Raw genomic sequence first — 17,863 nt, forward strand, 5'->3', positions numbered from 1 at the left:
CCAACAGACAGAATTTAAATGGATTGAATTGAATTAACATCGTGTTTTTTTTAACTCGATAAATGGGTTTTTTTCCCGCGCTAACTTCATCAGAGAAGAGACAATAACAGGATCGCCGCTTTTGAATTTCCTATTTTCTGTGTAACTTTTTCCACACGTACTTAACTTATTCAGATCTGAGATGCCGATGAGTATGTCACATCGGCTGTTCCCTGAGTCGTAAATGATTAAGTGGACCAATGCTTAGTGGTCTGCTCTTTTGTCGCGGCTTGTGAAAGCGACACTGTTGCGACCAGCTGCCACTTAAATACTTATCAAGAGCCAGATGTTTTTCAGTAAACGATTGTGATCTTCAAAGCTTCGCGTGTTCAACACCTACCCGCCACATTGCGCAATACAGCCATAAACAGAATCCGAATCATCCGATGTTGAGAATGAACGAAACCTTGACATTTATGAGAAAATCAATTTCAAATTTGGATGAGAGTGATCAAAATTATGCGAGTCAGCAATCTGTTCTGTCTGTCTGTCTGTCTGTCTCTCTCTTTCTCTCTCTCCCCCTCTCTCTCTCTCTCTCTCCCTCTCTCTCTCTCTCCCTCTCTCTCTCTCTCTCTCTCTCTCTGTCTGTCACTGTTCATTATAAAAGCTTTAATAACACATTTACTCATGCATGTGTATTTAGCATTGTTTTCACTACGTTACATATATTTGTGTATAATATGTAATATGTAAATATTCATATGTTGTTGTTTTTCTCTACCTTTTTTTTCTACGTGAATATCCGTGTAAATATGGGATTAGATTAGTCCCCTCTCTGGGCGAGGGCTGGTTGAAAAAAAAGCTCGTTGTATTGCTTATGCCACAACCCTCAAAAAATAAAATTTGATTTGATTTGATCTCTCTCTCTCTTTCTCTCTCTCTCTCTCCCTCCCCCCTCTCTCTCGAGCTCTCTCCCCCTCCGTCTCTCTCTCTCCCCCTCCGTCTCTCTCTCTCTCTCGCTCCATCTCTCTCTCCCTCCGTCTCTCTCTCTGTGCCTCTCTCTCTCTCTCTCTCCCTCCCTCCCTCTCTCCCGAGCTCTCTCCCCCTCCTTCTCTCTCTCTCTCTTTCGCTCCGTCTCTCTCTCCCTCCGTCTCTCTCTCTCTGTGCCTCTGTGTGGCTCTCTCTCTCTCTTTTTCTCTTTCTCTCTCTCTCTCTCTCTCTCTCTCTCTCTCTCTCTCTCTCTCTCTCTCCCTCCCTCCCTCTCTCTCGAGATCTCTACCCCTCCGTCTCTCTCTCTCTCTCCCCCTCCGTCTCTCTCTCTCTCTCTCTCTCTCTCTCTCTATCTCTCTCTCTCTCCCTCCCTCCGTCTCTCTCTCTGTGTGCCTCTCTGTCTCTCCCCCTCTTTCTCTGCCTCTTTGTGCCCCTCTTTTGGGTGTAACTGTCGATGATTAAAGGAAATGACATACGTAAAATAAGTATATCTTTACAATGGCCAAAAGAAAAACTGACCTTAAATCGATCTTTTTTTGATCGTAAGATTTCTATGCGGATCTTTCAAATGTATGTTTGTTTCGATCACGCGGTATCCGTCTGGGGTAATCGATATAAAAACAAAGTAATAAGTCTCAATCTTAGCGTTTGCTTATTTATTTGTCATTACTATATCATTTTGTATGCGGTGACGATGCCCCTAACAGACAGAATTTAAATGAATTGAATTGAATTATAATCTTTTTTTTTTAACTCGATAAATGGGGGGTTTTCCCGCGCAAACTTCATCAGAGAAGAGACAATAACAGGATCGCCGCTTTTGAATTTCCTATTTTCTGTGTAACTTTTTCCACACGTACTTAACTTATTCAGATCTGAGATGCCGATGAGTATGTCACATCGGCTGTTCCCTGAGTCGTAAATGATTAAGTGGACCAATGCTTTGTGGTCTGCTCTTTTGTCGCGGCTTGTGAAAGCCCGGCGGACACTGTCGCGACCAGCTTCCACTTAAATACTAGTGAACGACGAAGAAGAAGAAGAAGTAAATACTTATCAAGAGCCAGATGTTTTTCAGTAAACGCGTGTGATCTTCAAAACTGCGCGTGTTCAACACCTACCCGCCACATTGCGCAATACAGCCATAAACAGAATCCGAATCATCCGATGTTGAGAATGAACGAAACCTTGACATTTATGAGAAAATCAATTTCAATTTGGATGAGAGTGATCAAAATTATGCGAGTCAGCAATCTGTTCTGTCTGTCTGTCTCTCTCTATCTCTCTCTGTCTTTCTCTTTTTTTTCTCTCTCTCTCTCTCTCTCTCTCTCTCTCTCTCTCTCTCTCTCTCTCTCTCTCTCTCTCTCCTTCTCTTTCCCTCTCTGTCTCTCTCTGTCTCTCTGTCTCTGTCTCTGTCTCTGTCTCTGTCTCTCTCTCTCTCTCTCTCTCTCTCTCTCTCTCTCTCTCTCTCTCTCTCTTGCTTTATTTTTTGTAAGTTCTTTTTTGCGCTCGTTTGTGGAAACCTAGGGATTGTTCACTAAGATAAGAACAAAAACATTGAATCTGTGACTATTAGTTTATTTTTAACCCGTGCAGTTTGGTAAAAACGAGTTTCTTTACTATGGCCAAAAGAAAAACTGACCTAAATTCAATCTGTTTTATCATTAGATTTCTATGCGGATCTGTCAAATCTATGATGGTCTCGATCACGCGGTACATGATATATCTTGATCAAGTCGACAGTTTTAACCACATCGTTTATTTGCCGCTCCAATTGAGTTTCCTCAATGTTCTTTCTTTTCCCATGTCACGCATAAGCATGGCCATTGTTTTTGAAGGTCCTTTATCCGTCCGGGGTAATCGATATATAAAAAAAAGAAAGTAATTAATCTCAATCTTAGCGTTTGCTTATTTATTTGTCATTACTATATCATTTTGTATGCAACGACGATTCCCTCAACAGACCAAGCATCGAGTATCGTTGACATTTGTTAAAGATGTGTTTGTGTAATCACTAGATTGATTATACAAGATGCAGCAATAGTACTGGTTTTGGTTTGTTTGTTGTCTACTCTTTTGTCGCGGCTTGTGAAAGCGACACTGTCGCGACCAGCTTCCACTTAATACTTGTCAAGAGCGAGATGTTTTTCAGTAAACGCGTGTGATCTTCAAAGATGCGCGTGTTCAACACCTACCCGCCACATTGCGCAATACAGCCATAAACAGAATCCGAATCATCCGATGTTGAGAATGAACGAAACCTTGACATAAATTTATGAGAAAATGGATGAGAGTGATCAAATTTATGCGAGTCAGCAATCTGTTCTGATCTGTCTGTCTGTCTGTCTGTCTGTCTGTCTGTCTGTCTGTCTGTCTGTCTGTCTGTCTGTCTGTCTCTCTCTCTCTCTCTCTCTCTCTCTCTCTCTCTCTTTCGCGCTCTTTTTTACATTTAGTCAAGTTTTGACTAAAATCTAATGTTTTAACATAGAGGGGGAATCGAAACGAGGGTCGTGGTGTATGTGTGTGCGTGTGTGCGTGCGTGTGTGCGTGTGTGCGTGCGTGTAGAGCGATTCAGACCAAACTACTGGACCGATCTTTATGAAATTTGACATGAGAGTTACTGGGAATGATATCCCCGAACGTTTTTTTTCCTTTTTTTGATAAATACCTTTGATGACGTTATATCCGGCTTTTTGTAAAAGTTGAGGCGGCACTGTCACGCCCTCATTTTCCAATCAAATTGATTGAAATTTTGGCCAAGCAATCTTCCACAAAGGCCAGACTTCGGTATTGCATTTCAGCTTGGTGGCTTAAAAATTAATTAATGACTTTGGTCATCAAAAATCTGAAAATTGTAATTTTTTTTATTTTTTTCTAAAACGATTCAAATTTACGTTAATCTTATTCTCCATCATTTGCTGATTCCAAAAACATATAAATATGTTATATTTGGATTAAAAACAAGCTCTGGCAATTAAATATATAAAAATTATTATCAAAATTAAATTTTCGAAATCAATTTAAAAACACTTTCATCTTATTCCTTGTCGGTTCCTGATTCCAAAAACATATAGATATGATATGTTTGGATTAAAAACACGCTCCGAAAGTTAAAACAAAGAGAGGTACAGAAAAGCGTGCTATCCTTCTCAGCGCAACTGCTACCCCGCTCTTGTTGTCAATTTCACTGTCTTTGCCGTGAGCGGTGGACTGACCTTGCTACGAGTATACGGTCTTGCTGCGTTGCATTGCGTTCAGTTTCATTCTGTGAGTTCGACAGCTACTTGACTAAATGTTGTATTTTCGCCTTACGCGACTTGTTGTTTGTTTGCACTTGAAGTTCTTTTTTGCGCTCGTTTGTGGAAACCTAGGGATTGTTCACTAAGATAAGAACAAAAATCTTGAACCTGTGACTATTAGTTGATTATTACCCGTGCAGTTTGTGTAATCAATAGATTGATTATACAAGATGCAGCAATAGTTTTGGTTTTAGTTTGTTTGTTGTTGTTGTTGTTGTTGTTGTTGTTGTTGTTGTTTCAAAACATGCATGGAAAATGATCGTTTTAAATGTTTTGTGTTGTGTTGTTATATTGATGCAAGTGTGCTCGTAGAGGAACTAAAAATTTAAATGAATTGAATTAAATTAAAATCTTTAAACAAAAACTCGATAAATGGGTTTTTCCCGCGCAAGCTTCGGCAGAGAAGAGACAATGACAGGATCGCCGCCTTTGAATTTCCTATTTTCTGTGTAATTTTTTCCACACGTGCTTAACTTATTCAGATCTGAGATGCCGGTGAGTATGTCACATCGGCTGTTCCCTGAGTCGTAAATGATTAAGTGGCCCAATGCCGGCTTGGTGGTCTGCTCTTCTGTCGTGGCTTATGAAAGCGACACTGTCGCGACCAGCTTCCACTTAATACTTGTCAAGAGCGAAATGTTTTTCAATAAACGCGTGTGATCTTCGAAGCTTCGCGTGTTCAACACCTACCCGCCACATTGCGCAATACAGCCATAAACAAAATCCGAATATAACGATAACAGGAGATACTCCGCCCACATTACGGTTATGCTTATACTTAATTGGCTTATTGGCAGTGGTTGGCTTCTTATTGGTCAATCGCAAAGAACTGGGCGGTGCTCAAATCTGTCATTTCTTTTGTTTTCTTTCTTTTTAAGTAAACTACACACAAGCAGTTGTCATTGTTGTTTCATTGGAACGAGCTTAGCATTAGTGCAGAGCGTGCGTTGTGACGTGCACTAAAGATTCACGGATGAAAGTGTTTTTTCGTGGTTTGATTGTGACAAGTCATCGATACAAGGTCATTGTCTGCAGTTCAATAGTACTTCTGGGCAGATCATCAAGATTCAACCGGATAACCAAACCGTAAGTATTTTTGTTTGTTTGCGTGTTTCCTTTTTATTTGGTAGGATCTGTGACATTGATTAAACATGTGTAAACTGTTGAGAATTTAAAAAAAACAAGAAAGGTAAATTCGAACGTTTGACTCAAATACGGTCTTCTAAGTGGAAAAAAACCAAATAGTTTATGACAAAATCTTAGCTCAATGAAATGTTCGGTCGCTCGCTAGGAAGGCGAATTAAGCAATTCAGTTTTTGTCACTAATATATTGTCTCTTAACTTAAAAAACCCGTTGGGTCCATATTTTTGTGACTGTAACGTCAATAACAAACGTTCCAGCATCTTACTTTTCTTGTGTGTTTATTATTCTGAGTTTTGAAACGTTGGCAGTCTTTTTGTTGTTGGATTTAGTTTATGGTAGCCTACTGTTGTTTAGTGTGAAACTTGTTAGTTCTATTTCTTTCCTCATAACTTTAGCACCCCCCCCCCCACACACACACACACACACACACATTTTATTTTGCCTTACGCGATTAGAAGTTTTGTTCGCCGCGCTAGAAAGACGGGACCGACAATGCTTAAAATGTGTCAATTACAATCTTAGCTGAATTAATGTGACAAATATGTACAAAAGTAAAATAAAATAAAAATCCTGTCCATTTTTTTTTTAATGATAATGCGTCCGCAATTATTTTGACATGAAGTTATCGAGAAAAAGCTTCCGCGGCTGCACTTGGTTACGGTACTTTAAAATTCGAAATGACGTAATTGGCTTAGCCATCAAGTTATTGCACCAAATTTCGAACCCAAATTAAAGTGTCATTTCATTTAAACTTTATAATCCAGTCACAAGGCCGTTTACTTAACGATCAGGATCGCCGTTTGTCTTGTCTTGTCTTTCCATTATTGCCCACAATCAGCAGTAGTGATTACTTCGGCACTTGATTTGAGATTCAATTTTACAGGGATAAGACATAACTAGACATAAGATCATCGTTATTGTGCATACAATTAAACAATGGATGGAAAAGTGTGGTCACAAGTTCATCTGCTCTTAAAACAACCAAACAACATATGACAACAGCCTTAAAAAACTAAAATAAGAACAATAAAACAAACAAAAACACGTCAGTGACCGCCGCTCAAATAATTATGGTCGTAAACATGACCTATGAACCTCTGCTGCTATAAGAGGTAGCCTAGCCTACCACTAGAGTTTTCCCTCGTCTGTTGTGGATTTCCCTCGTCTGTTGTGGAACCTGTCAAATGTGACGAGCAACGATAGCAGAAAGGGAGGCTAAGTTTCTATTTGTGTCCCCAGAATAAGTTTCTATTTGGGACAAAGGGAGGCTGCAAGCCGTATTGTTTATATATATAGCGCAGAGCGACTGGCTGTCCCGACGGCTTTACTATAAATTATGACCTAATTAGCCGATGTAGGTGACCTACATAATGTACAGTTTTAACCTACTTAGTAGTCAGCAAATCTTTTGCGCATATCTGGGCAACCAAACCAAAACTGACAACCAACTGTTGAGACTGTATGGTTTGCAGAACAATAAAACTCCAGGACCCAAAACTGAAAGATTTTGAGTTTGTGTTTTTATATTTAGCGCCAGTTTGTATCAGTGGACACTGATCCTAGAGCTTATATTTAGTTGTAAGCACCGTTTGCGTATTCTGTTCTACAATCACACGTATTTAAAGCAAAATAAACATATGCAGATTCCTGGTTTTTTTTTAAAACCTGCTAGACAAACTGCTGCAGTATTTGGTTACTCGCAAGGCAAATCAGTTGTGTAGTCTATACGTAACTATAGCTCAGTTGACTCAGTTGATTCACTGTCTTCCGGCTGAACCGAAAGTCCCAACAACTGATACGCCGACACAGCCGCCGAGCTGAGCGGCTGTTATTTTTGTGGCATTCAACATATCTGCCAGGGTAATGCCCACCACAATCACCCGCCTCCCCCCCCCCCCCCCCCTCCGCTGTCCGCCTCCTTGTGAGTATGAAATGACTTGGAATAACAGGCCGTGAAAAGTAGGATATGCGCCGAAATGGCTGCGATCTGCTGGTCGATGTGAATGCGTGATGTATTGTGTAAAAAATTCCATCTCACACGGCATAAATAGATCCCTGCGCCTTGAGTCCGAGTCTGGAGATACGCGCGCGATATAAGACTTCATATATATATATATTGATGTATATATGTGAACAAAATGCATTCCGAGCATTCATCGGTACAGTTCATTCCGTGACACCATGCAAAGGCAAAGGGATCTGATATGCCTTTTTACATGCTTACTATGCAGGTTCTGCAAATTTGGGGGCTTAAATCAATGTATGAATTTGATCTGAATAATGAATTTAACACGTTAACAATTACCCTTCCAGTTTCAGGAAGAACATACACACTACACAGGATAAGTTTTTCAATTTTTGTGTGACCTACACCCAACAGTCATGAATTGACAGAAAATCAGTCAAGATTCAGAATCATTTGTTTTACATCGTCGCCTTAATGATGATAATATGTTTACACTCGGTTAAAGAAATTTTTGTATAAGTATCTTGGTTGCCTAAAGGCGTGTTTCCATAACGCAATGCGATGGCGGCACGATGGTTGCGGCGAGGTGGCGGCAGCGTCAAAACCCATTGCAACAGTAGTATGAAAGAACGCGTGTTTCCATTATAATTATATGTGCGATTTGCTAAGTCAAAATTGTTTGCATGTTCACTTTTGACTCGCCTGCCTGAATAACCTGTGTCTGTTCGGCCGGCCGTGAACAAAAAGGGTTTGATTTTCAGTAATGACCTCACTTTCTACCCACCTATGTTGACAAATTATTTTTTTAGCCGAGACCAGCCTGAGCGGATATATATCCGTACCTGGTCATATAGAGCCATATGAGTGGGTACGGATATATCCCTGCCTGAAAGACAATGAGTTAAATCTCGTCAAATATTGGGGCCACAGCGGGGTTATAGAAATTACACGTTGAGGTTATCTCAGATGGTTTTAAAGTTATACTTTTAAAACTGTCCACACTTGTAGGGTTTGATTATATCCCACCTTGACCTAAGATTGATTGGCCCTCGTCAAGTTTTGAGGACACTGGGGTTAATTTTAATTCATAAAACATTATATCAGGCGTCTTTGAAGCTAGAGTTTTCAAATTTCAAGGGTTTAATAATCTGCTATCATGACCCTAATTTGGTTGACCCCACCTCCCCCTCCCCCCCCCCCCCTTCCCCCTTTTGCAAAAGTTGGCATCACAGGGGGGGGGGGGGGGGGGGGGGGGGTTATGTTCATGAAAAGTTAAAAATGGGGTTATTTCAGATGTCCTGAGAGCAAAAGCCGCATAATGTCACACCATTTCAAAATGAAGAGTATGTTGCGTATTATGCTAGCGATGGTTGTGGAAACAAGTGTTTACCTCACTATCACAGACATTGACAGATGCTTGTTTGAAAGAATGATAACTCAACTTGATCACATTCTAAAAGTAGAGCCTGGATGCTCTCTGCAAAATGGTTTATTTGGGGTAACTAGTAAATCTAAAAAGAAGTAACTTCTGAAAACAATGCAACTTACCATATCAGCCTGGCTGTTGATTATGTGCATGTACCGGTATGCATGTCGGGGAATTAGCTTGACCCACATGGAAAAAAACCCAACTGTATCTGAGGTAGTGCGCAACGACTATTTTTTGAGGGGGGATTGTACTTTAAATCAATATTTCTAACTTGATTCTGTTTCCAGATGCTGATTCTGAACTCGATGCTCAATTTGAATGCTCTGACGTTTCTGATGATGACAACAAAGTCCCTCTCAACGTGACAGGTAGGTCCTATATGCACAGCTAAGCAGGCAGCTACCCTGCGATTTAAGTGGGAATTTCAGTATGGCAATAGCACACAATATTTCTTGTCTATTTTTTTCAAAGAAACTAGTTTCTGTGTGTGTTTTGTTTTGCTTGAATAATTGGATATCTACCATATATAGTACTTTCAGGACTGTAAGGTGCTACTGTTTTCCCCAATTTGGACCCATGTGCCTTATTCAGTTATTGATCTCTTTACCTATTGTATGGCTAAAGAAGGGAACACTTGTATGCACATCCCTTTACAAAGACACGCAAGCAACATTCTCTCTCAAGTGATATGCATTGTCTATGAACTAGGGAAGGCAGCTGGTCTCACCTCAAAATGTCAGTTACAGAAAGTTTAAGTTAAATGCACAGCACTAATATAATCTCACTGTGTGAAAGGGCATCCTCAAAATGGGTTGACTCACCTGAAAAGAAATTTATCTTTTGACTTGATGGCAGAGAAGTATGCTACCAAAAAACAATGTAATTTTCCCTTTCTGGAAAAAATGTCGACTGAGATTTCCAAACAATTGAAACTGTTTGTTGCTGTGTCTGAGTAGAATTAGTGTTGTGCTTAAATAGGTACTGCAGCGACAGGGATAAAATCACATCTCATGAGCTTCATCTTACCACTGCCAAAGCAGACACATTTTATGCACATCGCTAGTTTCTTTAAAGTCAACTGCCGCCGCTCAGTCAGTTTGTGTCACTCCAAGTCCTTTGTTGTATTTTAGATTCAGAGGTACACAATAATTGCAGATGGCTGTATGAATAAAATGGGTCACACAGAGTTGCGATGGCTGGGGGGTTGAATTAACTACGATAACTGATGAGTGGTTTACGCGTGCCAAATAGCCGTTCAAGGGATTTGAAAATGGCAATTAATTTTATTGAATGCTTTTGCAAGTGTGTAGGTTAAGCTTTCTTCCATGTTATTTTATGTTTTCCTATGTCCCTCTTTTTGTCAAGGGTCTTTGTGACTCATTGCAGGGCTAACACCTTTCCGGTACTCGCCAAAAATCTTGTTTTTAAAAACTGTTTAAGGTTTAACCGGAAAATCCTGTTTCTAAAAGTAACTTGATTAGCGGCACTTGACCATAATTATGTCAAAAGTCATGTGACGTCTTTTAACTTAACAGACCTACCTCCTTGAGGGGAGATTGTGCTTTAAATTTAGATATCTGACTTTTATTTCTGTTTTCAGATGATGATTCTGATGATACAATTGAAGATGTCCACAACTTCGACTTTTTGGATGATTGCACCGAAGACTCTACCAACGTGACAGGTAGGTCCTATGCCCCACAAAACAAGCAGCTACCTTGCAATCTAGGAGGGAATTCTGCAAGGTAATGGGAGGCAGAACCAAAGTTTGGGTTGTTAATGGATTGGGAAACAAAAACTGAATTGTTAGTGGTTGCCATCATGGCCACATATTTCTCCATCTGTTTCTTGTTTCACTTCGTGTGTTGTAGTGGCACAGAGACATGTTTACCATCTTATGTCTCATGAGAGCATCAGTATTCTAAGCAGATGATGAAGGTACAGTGTACTGGTCTGTTTCCTCAATCCAAAATAATTTTTTCTTTGATGAGAGATTCTGAAACATTTGCACTTTTGTTTTCAAGTTTTGCTGCGGAAGAAGGAAAGAAAAATTTGGCGGAAAGAGAGTATCCTTTTTCAAGAGAATTACTACTGCTCCCCCACATACTCGATGCCTTACCCTGGTAGCTAAAACACACACAGACAACCAGGCATGTACTCAACAGTCTCTGGTACAGGGCATTGTCTGCACAGCTGATTATATTGCCTGCAGGGACTTACTTTTTTTTGGAAATAACTCATGCCAAAAACATAGAGGCAAGCTTATCAAGCATGGCCAAGAGACGCAATGCTGCTGATTGGGTAAGACCTGCCATCTGAGCTGTTGGGCCCCAAGAGTGCAGACGTGTACATGATCAAGAAACATGTACGGCGGCTCCCATCAGAAAACAACTGCATCAAAGCAGATATCTTCATTTAGCAAGTTTTTCCATTTCTATGTCAGAGGGGCTTTATTGATCCCATATCTTGACTGTGTTCTACGCCTTGTCTTCGGCTGAGTGTAACGTACTCGTTCTCATCAAATAAGAACTGTGTTGCTACACATAAAGCACAGGCAATGCACAAATGATTTGAAAGCACTTTGCAATTAGTTTGTAATTATTTGTATAACAGGGTTTTCATTTCATGCATCTCAAATGAGTGTCTGAAATTAAAGGAGCGTCTGAAATGTAATGTATTTAGTATAAGTTATTTATAAAATGCTGACTGTTAGCAAATGATAACAGACCCGGCAGAAATATAACCAGGCCAGGCCAACTATCATGCCTGCATGTCCAAACCACAAATCTGGTTCTCTTTGAAGAGCAGAATTTATTGAATTTAATGTCTGTATCCTCACAGGAGCCCAGACAAGTGCTGAAGACCCCGAAGGAGCAAGTGTTACCTCTTCCCCCGACCCAGCGTCTGAGACATCTGAGTGTAAGTCAGTTTATTGTTACTTTCACATTAAAGATAATGGTGTACTATGTAAGGAGCCGTTTTCTTTGGCAAATTGGATCTCAAAAACCCTTCAGGCAGATTTGATGTGGAGAAACATGTACTACCCACAGAGCTGCCAACTGCTACAATTTTGGCGTAGAATGCTACGATTTTGCTGTAATTGCTACGCTAAACTCTACGCTACGTTCAAACACAAAATGACAGGCATGCAAAATGTTCAATCATCGCTCGACAATCAACAATGAACATAGCACAAGTAGCCGAGTACCAATGGTTGCGAACCAGTCTGTTATGACTGATTGAGGTTGTCCACGTGACTTGCTTTGCCAATCGTGAATTTCGTTGCAAGCATTTGCCTTTCCGGTGACTCTCTGGGCCAATTGCGAATTTGATTAGAATGCACGATGCACTTGTAATGTCGTACTGTATTAGGGCTTCTGATATTTTACCAGGTAAGGGAACAATTTTACTACAGGCTTTTAACCAAAAGTATGAGGTCTTACTAGCGCCAAAACAATATATTCGTAATTAACCCGTGAAAGTGACTAATTTTCACGCAAAAATTCAATTAAACGTGTTAATTACTCATTTTCACATGTTAATGACTATTTTAAGTGTTAATGTCTAATTTTCAGTTTTGGCTCGCCTCCTGATGGCTTACTAGCGCCAAAACAAAAATTTCATGCGTTAATTACTAATTTTCATGTGCCTTGTGACTGTGGAGGTTCAATGCACATGCATGCGCGACTGTTACACCGGCCAGAGCGAAAATCCTTCGATTCAATACTTTTCTGGCCCATAGTTCTTTATAGTCTACTTGCCAAAAAGAGTACCTGGAAATGTCTGTTCCTGTGAACTTTTATGACGGAAATGTAATCTATAGGGTATGTAGAGTCAAATTAGCTTGGTTGCCTAAAGTTACACTTTGGGAAATTCTCAGAATCCAAGATGGCCGCCCAACGGTCATCTTGAAGATGGTCAATATATAACTTTTGATCCAGATGGGCTAAAGAGTCGTGTAATACCTCAATATAGGTTTTTTTGATGTCAGCGAGTTCATTTCTGAGGTTGGTTTGTCAATCCTGTCAACAGAATCCAAAATGGCCGCCAAGATGGCCGTCAAAATATATAAAAACACATTTCTCGCCATATCTGGGTTTCTAAAGCAGCTAGATTCATGATCTTAGTGCTGATCATGTTTCCAAAGGCTGGGAAGCCGTTCTGATATCACCCAGATGCAAGATGGCTGCCAAGATGGCAGGTAAACGTCATTCACGCTCAAATCAATGTCACACAAAAATAAGGAAAACGCCATATTGTTTGTCTTTTGTCTGAAAGAACATGTTAGCATCCAGTTAAAGAGGCAACTTTCAGGACCTCAATCAAGTCCATGTGGGAAAGTCCATGTCCAAAAGCAGCTTAGCTGGCACGCCACGACCGAAATAGAACTCTACTGCTCTTGCTTTACAGCAAACAAACGATTCAAACTTTGAAACCATATCTCCTTCTTCAATGTCAGCTTCTTTCTCGTCTTACTGGTCGTCTTCAACAAACTCCTCCTCTTCTTCTTCCTTCTCCTCCTCCTCCTCCTCTTCCTCCTCTTCTTCCTCCTCCTCTTCCTCCTCCTCCACCACAGGCTCATGCTTCGTGTAAGCGCTGCAGCAGCCATCTCCTCCCTCGCAATAACAGTATTCAGTGCACGTAAGTCTCCCACTGTGGCAACTGCACTTCTTCTCGCTGCACGCTTTCCCCTCGGCGCTGCAACTACAGCTCACGACATCTGAGAGCTGCTGCGGTGCTATCGGCGCATTAGACAGCGATTGTGTCACAGCACCAGATTCATCGATATCCCATCCGAAGCAGCGGATATCATGAGCCTCGGCTGGTGGATCTTTATGGTCTGCTGCTTTCCACAACATCATCTGCAGATGTGCTCGGAGAGCATGCAGCCTCAGGTTGCAATCGGTTGGTGGTAGCCTCTTCAAAGGTGGTGGTTTCTTCCTGCCCAGATACAGTCTGGATCTTGCACCATTGCGGGACTTGGCCTTCTTCTGACTGTACAGCGCGAGGAAGAATGAGTCGGCAGTGGCCTTAAGTTGGTCATGACTGACGTCTGGCTCCCCAAGGACATCTTGCAGGCCTAGGATGTCGCTGTTTCCAAGCACCTTGAGCGCCGACTTCTTGCCCTTGTAACAGGGGTACGACACGGTGTCGCAGCCCGATAAGGCGTGCATGCCGAGTAGCTGACCACACTTGTCCCCCAATTTGTCCACTGTTGCGCGAATGTCAAGCACCGTGCCGTCCCATTTCTCCATCTGGATGCTCTTCTGTATCCTCTTCCTCCATGCCAAGTACACGAGAAGGACGAACACATCAGTGTCATCACACAGCACCCTGATCGTCTCCGCCCCGCCTGCTGCAGCCTTCAGCATGTAGCTGCACAGCGTGATATCCGCCTCCTCATGGGTGACAAGACAATCGAAACTGCTGACAAGCTCCACGTTGTTCTGCAGAGGATGTCCACAGAGGATGTTGCTGAGGAGGCGTTTGTTGTTGGCATTCTTCATGATAGCTTCTCTGTGTGGGAGGGGGGTTGTGGGTGTCAGACGGAAGTCCTTTGATCCTTCCCCTGCCCTCCTCATCCTCTCGTGGTCCTTCGCAGTTGGCTGATTCTCATGGTACCTGTCAAACAACACCAGTTTCTGTGCTGCTGGAGGATAGCGGCTCAGTCGAGCGCCGAAACTCGCGACAAAATCTCCTGCTGTCCCCGCAACTGGCCACACAACATGGTACAGGAGTCGACCAGCACCACGTCTGGTGCAGGTGCGTTGTTGACCGGCACACCATGACACTTGACGAGCACAGCCTTGTCTCCTTTCCTCAAACTCCCGAACTCGTCGATGAGAGATGGAGGTACGGGACTGAGTTCGTACTTGAAGATGTCTGTCGCCTTCACACCACGTTGTTGCCTAATGATCTGAAGCCGTACGAATAATGTTTCAATGTCAAAGATGGCCTTGTCTTTCACAACCACTACCTTTTTCATCTCCTGCATGGTCTTCACTTTCCTCTCGATCGGGCCATGGAATGTGCTGTGAAGCGAAGCGGCGAACTGTTCACTTTGAGTGCTGCCGATCTTGAGTGCATCTTGGACATTTAGGCCTACTTTTGCTGGCGCGATCTGCCCGTTGACGATGTTGTACAGGTCAGTGGCAGACCTGTTTACCCTTACGATTTTGGCGTAATTTATTACGATTTTCTGCAAAAAATACGCCATTCCGCTATCCGTGTCAAGACTACAATTTTCATAAATAAAAAAATATTAATTTTTTTTAATTTTTTTTAGTTTTTTATCAATTCACATGTTTGGCATTGTTTTTTTCAATGGCAAAATGGGGTGAAAAAGCACAGGACTGACCAGAGATCATGTCTGTCTGATGAGACGCTGGAGAGCCTTATTCTAGTGGTGAAGTCTCGCCCTCACTCATTCGGCAAGCGCAAGTACAGTAGAGAAGCGCTTGACACACTGAAAAAGGCCTACTACGAGCAAAAGAAAAAGAATCAGTGATGCATGTGCTTTTGATGTGATCTTCTTTGAAATTATGATGACTACAAAAACTGACTGATGTGTTTTGTTTGTGAATGATGGATATATGTGCATGATTGCGTTTCGCAGACACAGTTGTCATGTGCGTTGTAATTAGCGACGAATGCTGGATGATTACTATTTTTGTGCCAGGATTACTATTTTTGGGGCTGAGCATTACTCCAAAACACTTATGGGGGTAAACAGGTCTGCAGTGGACTCAACAATGAGAGGGTGCGAGTACTTCTGCAGTTCCTCTGCAATCTTCGTCCGGTCTGCTGCGTCGATCGCTCGCCTTCTTTCACCTTCCTCTTTGTGCTTGCTCTCCTTCTGTCCATCCCCACCATCGAGACCCATCGGCTTTTCTGAAAGTTGCCTCTTTAACTGGATGCTAACATGTTCTTTCAGACAAAAGACAAACAATATGGCGTTTTCCTTATTTTTGTGTGACATTGATTTGAGCGTGAATGACGTTTACCTGCCATCTTGGCAGCCATCTTGCATCTGGGTGATATCAGAACGGCTTCCCAGCCTTTGGAAACATGGTCAGCACTAAGATCATGAATCTAGCTGCTTTAGAAACCCAGATATGGCGAGAAATGTGTTTTTATATATTTTGACGGCCATCTTGGCGGCCATCTTGGATTCTGTTGACAGGATTGACAAACCAACCTCAGAAATGAACTCGCCGACATCAAAAAACCCTATATTGAGGTATTACACGACTCTTTAGCCCATCTGGATCAAAAGTTACATATTGACCATCTTCAAGATGACCGTTGGGCGGCCATCTTGGATTCTGAGAATTTCCCAAAGTGCAACTTTAGGCAACCAAGCTAATTTGACTATCCGTACCCTATAGATTACATTTCCGTCATAAAGATTTACAGGAACAGAGTCATTTCCAGGTTTCATACATGACATAGAAGGCTGGCTGGTAGACTATTAATCCGATGCAAATTAACAATAAGAGCTGAACGCATGTGTTACAGTGTAGATAACAGTGACATACAACTGTGTGTCCGACAACTTGTTGAATAACGAATTCTATCGAAAGACATTTGTGAAAGTGTGTTAGCCTAGACCGAACAGATCAGTCTGCTAGTGGTCGGACCTTTAGCACACGTCCGGCCACACGCCATTTTTCCTCTCTCGATTCGAACATTTTTGGATCAATTGTCTTTCACTAATAGTAATACACTACAAAGCAGATGTATGAGTGTTGTAGTGTAAATGAATATGAGGCACACACTGGGCGAAAAGTCACGTTTTGGCACTATAACGTGGCATATAACATGAAACATGAAGTTAATCAACTGAATTTTGTGGCATTATACCTGTGCGATTCACATCAAGTTAGAAAAACTGCCGTAACGCAATAAAATCCCTGGGATTTTAGCGCGGTGCAAAACACAGTAAAACATCGAGTTTTGGTGTCTGCGTTTTGGACGTTTTCGCTACATTAACGCACGGCGATTCACGTCGTGTTAAACGCGTTTCAGCAGTGCGCAAAACACCACGAAACCTGTGGAGTTACGATAAGTTTTTCTGGTTTCTAAAACTTGATGTTAGAGTGTTGTTTTGATGGATTATTCTGCGTTTTCATCAGCCTGGTGCCGAACCTGCAGAATCAGACGATTATCGGCTCCCTCTCTCTGCATTTTTCATTTAAGCAATGTATTGTATGTAAATTGATGATATGTTCTTACTTTCATTTCTATTATAATCATGTAGCAGTAGTTTGTTTTCTTTACTTGCTTATTCTTTAGCAATTTTAGACTAGTCCCTCTTTAGGGCGAGGGCCAGATGTAAAAAAAGCAGATCACTGCTTACTCTATTACCCTCGTAAAATAAAGAATTGTTCTTGTTCTTGTTCTTGTTCTTGTTCTCTAGTTTCTCTCTCAGCACGGTCACACACACACACACACACTGTGACACACACACACACACACACACACACACACACACACACTGCACATACATCATACACACACACACCGTCACACACATTCACACTGTCACTGCACACGGCACACACACATGCACACACACATGCACACACACACACACACACACACACACACACACTGTGACTGACACTGACTGACCGTCACACACACACACACACACACACACACGGGCACACAGTGACACACATACCGTGACACCCCTTGAACTGACACACACACACGCACACACAACTGAACACACACACACTGATCATCAGTTTATAAATGTGAAAAAAAGTGCAGTGCACAAACATTTTTGGGGGTATCTCTTATTTTCTCTATAATTATGAGCCTTGTCACAGTACAGTGTACACGAGAGACTGCATTGCCCGTGCGTTGAGCAGAGAAAGTAGGTCATTCTCAGCTGACTATTTAGCGCGGTCAGATTTTAGTTTTCTTCTATATTCCTTTCCACTTTTGCTGGGGTACTGGCCGAGTTAATCGTTTTCCCATGTGTGTGGGACCTGTAAGGAATTCGAAGCGGCAACGGACCACAGATAGGTCTTTGTTCTACTCCCCCCCCC

The 17,863-nt window shown here is 41.8% G+C and overlaps 1 long non-coding RNA gene across 1 annotated transcript; it reads left to right on the forward strand.

The window, feature by feature from the left end:
• The first annotated feature begins 7,160 nt into the window (after positions 1–7,160).
• On the forward strand, positions 7,161–12,162 carry LOC138968452 (uncharacterized). Its single transcript, XR_011456199.1, has 4 exons — positions 7,161–7,269; positions 9,092–9,172; positions 10,405–10,488; positions 11,646–12,162. It is a non-coding gene; the product is annotated as an uncharacterized lncRNA (long non-coding RNA).
• The last annotated feature ends 5,701 nt before the right edge of the window (positions 12,163–17,863 follow it).

This window comes from Littorina saxatilis, linkage group LG6 (genome assembly GCF_037325665.1).
Source record: "Littorina saxatilis isolate snail1 linkage group LG6, US_GU_Lsax_2.0, whole genome shotgun sequence".
Taxonomy (NCBI): domain Eukaryota; kingdom Metazoa; phylum Mollusca; class Gastropoda; order Littorinimorpha; family Littorinidae; genus Littorina; species Littorina saxatilis.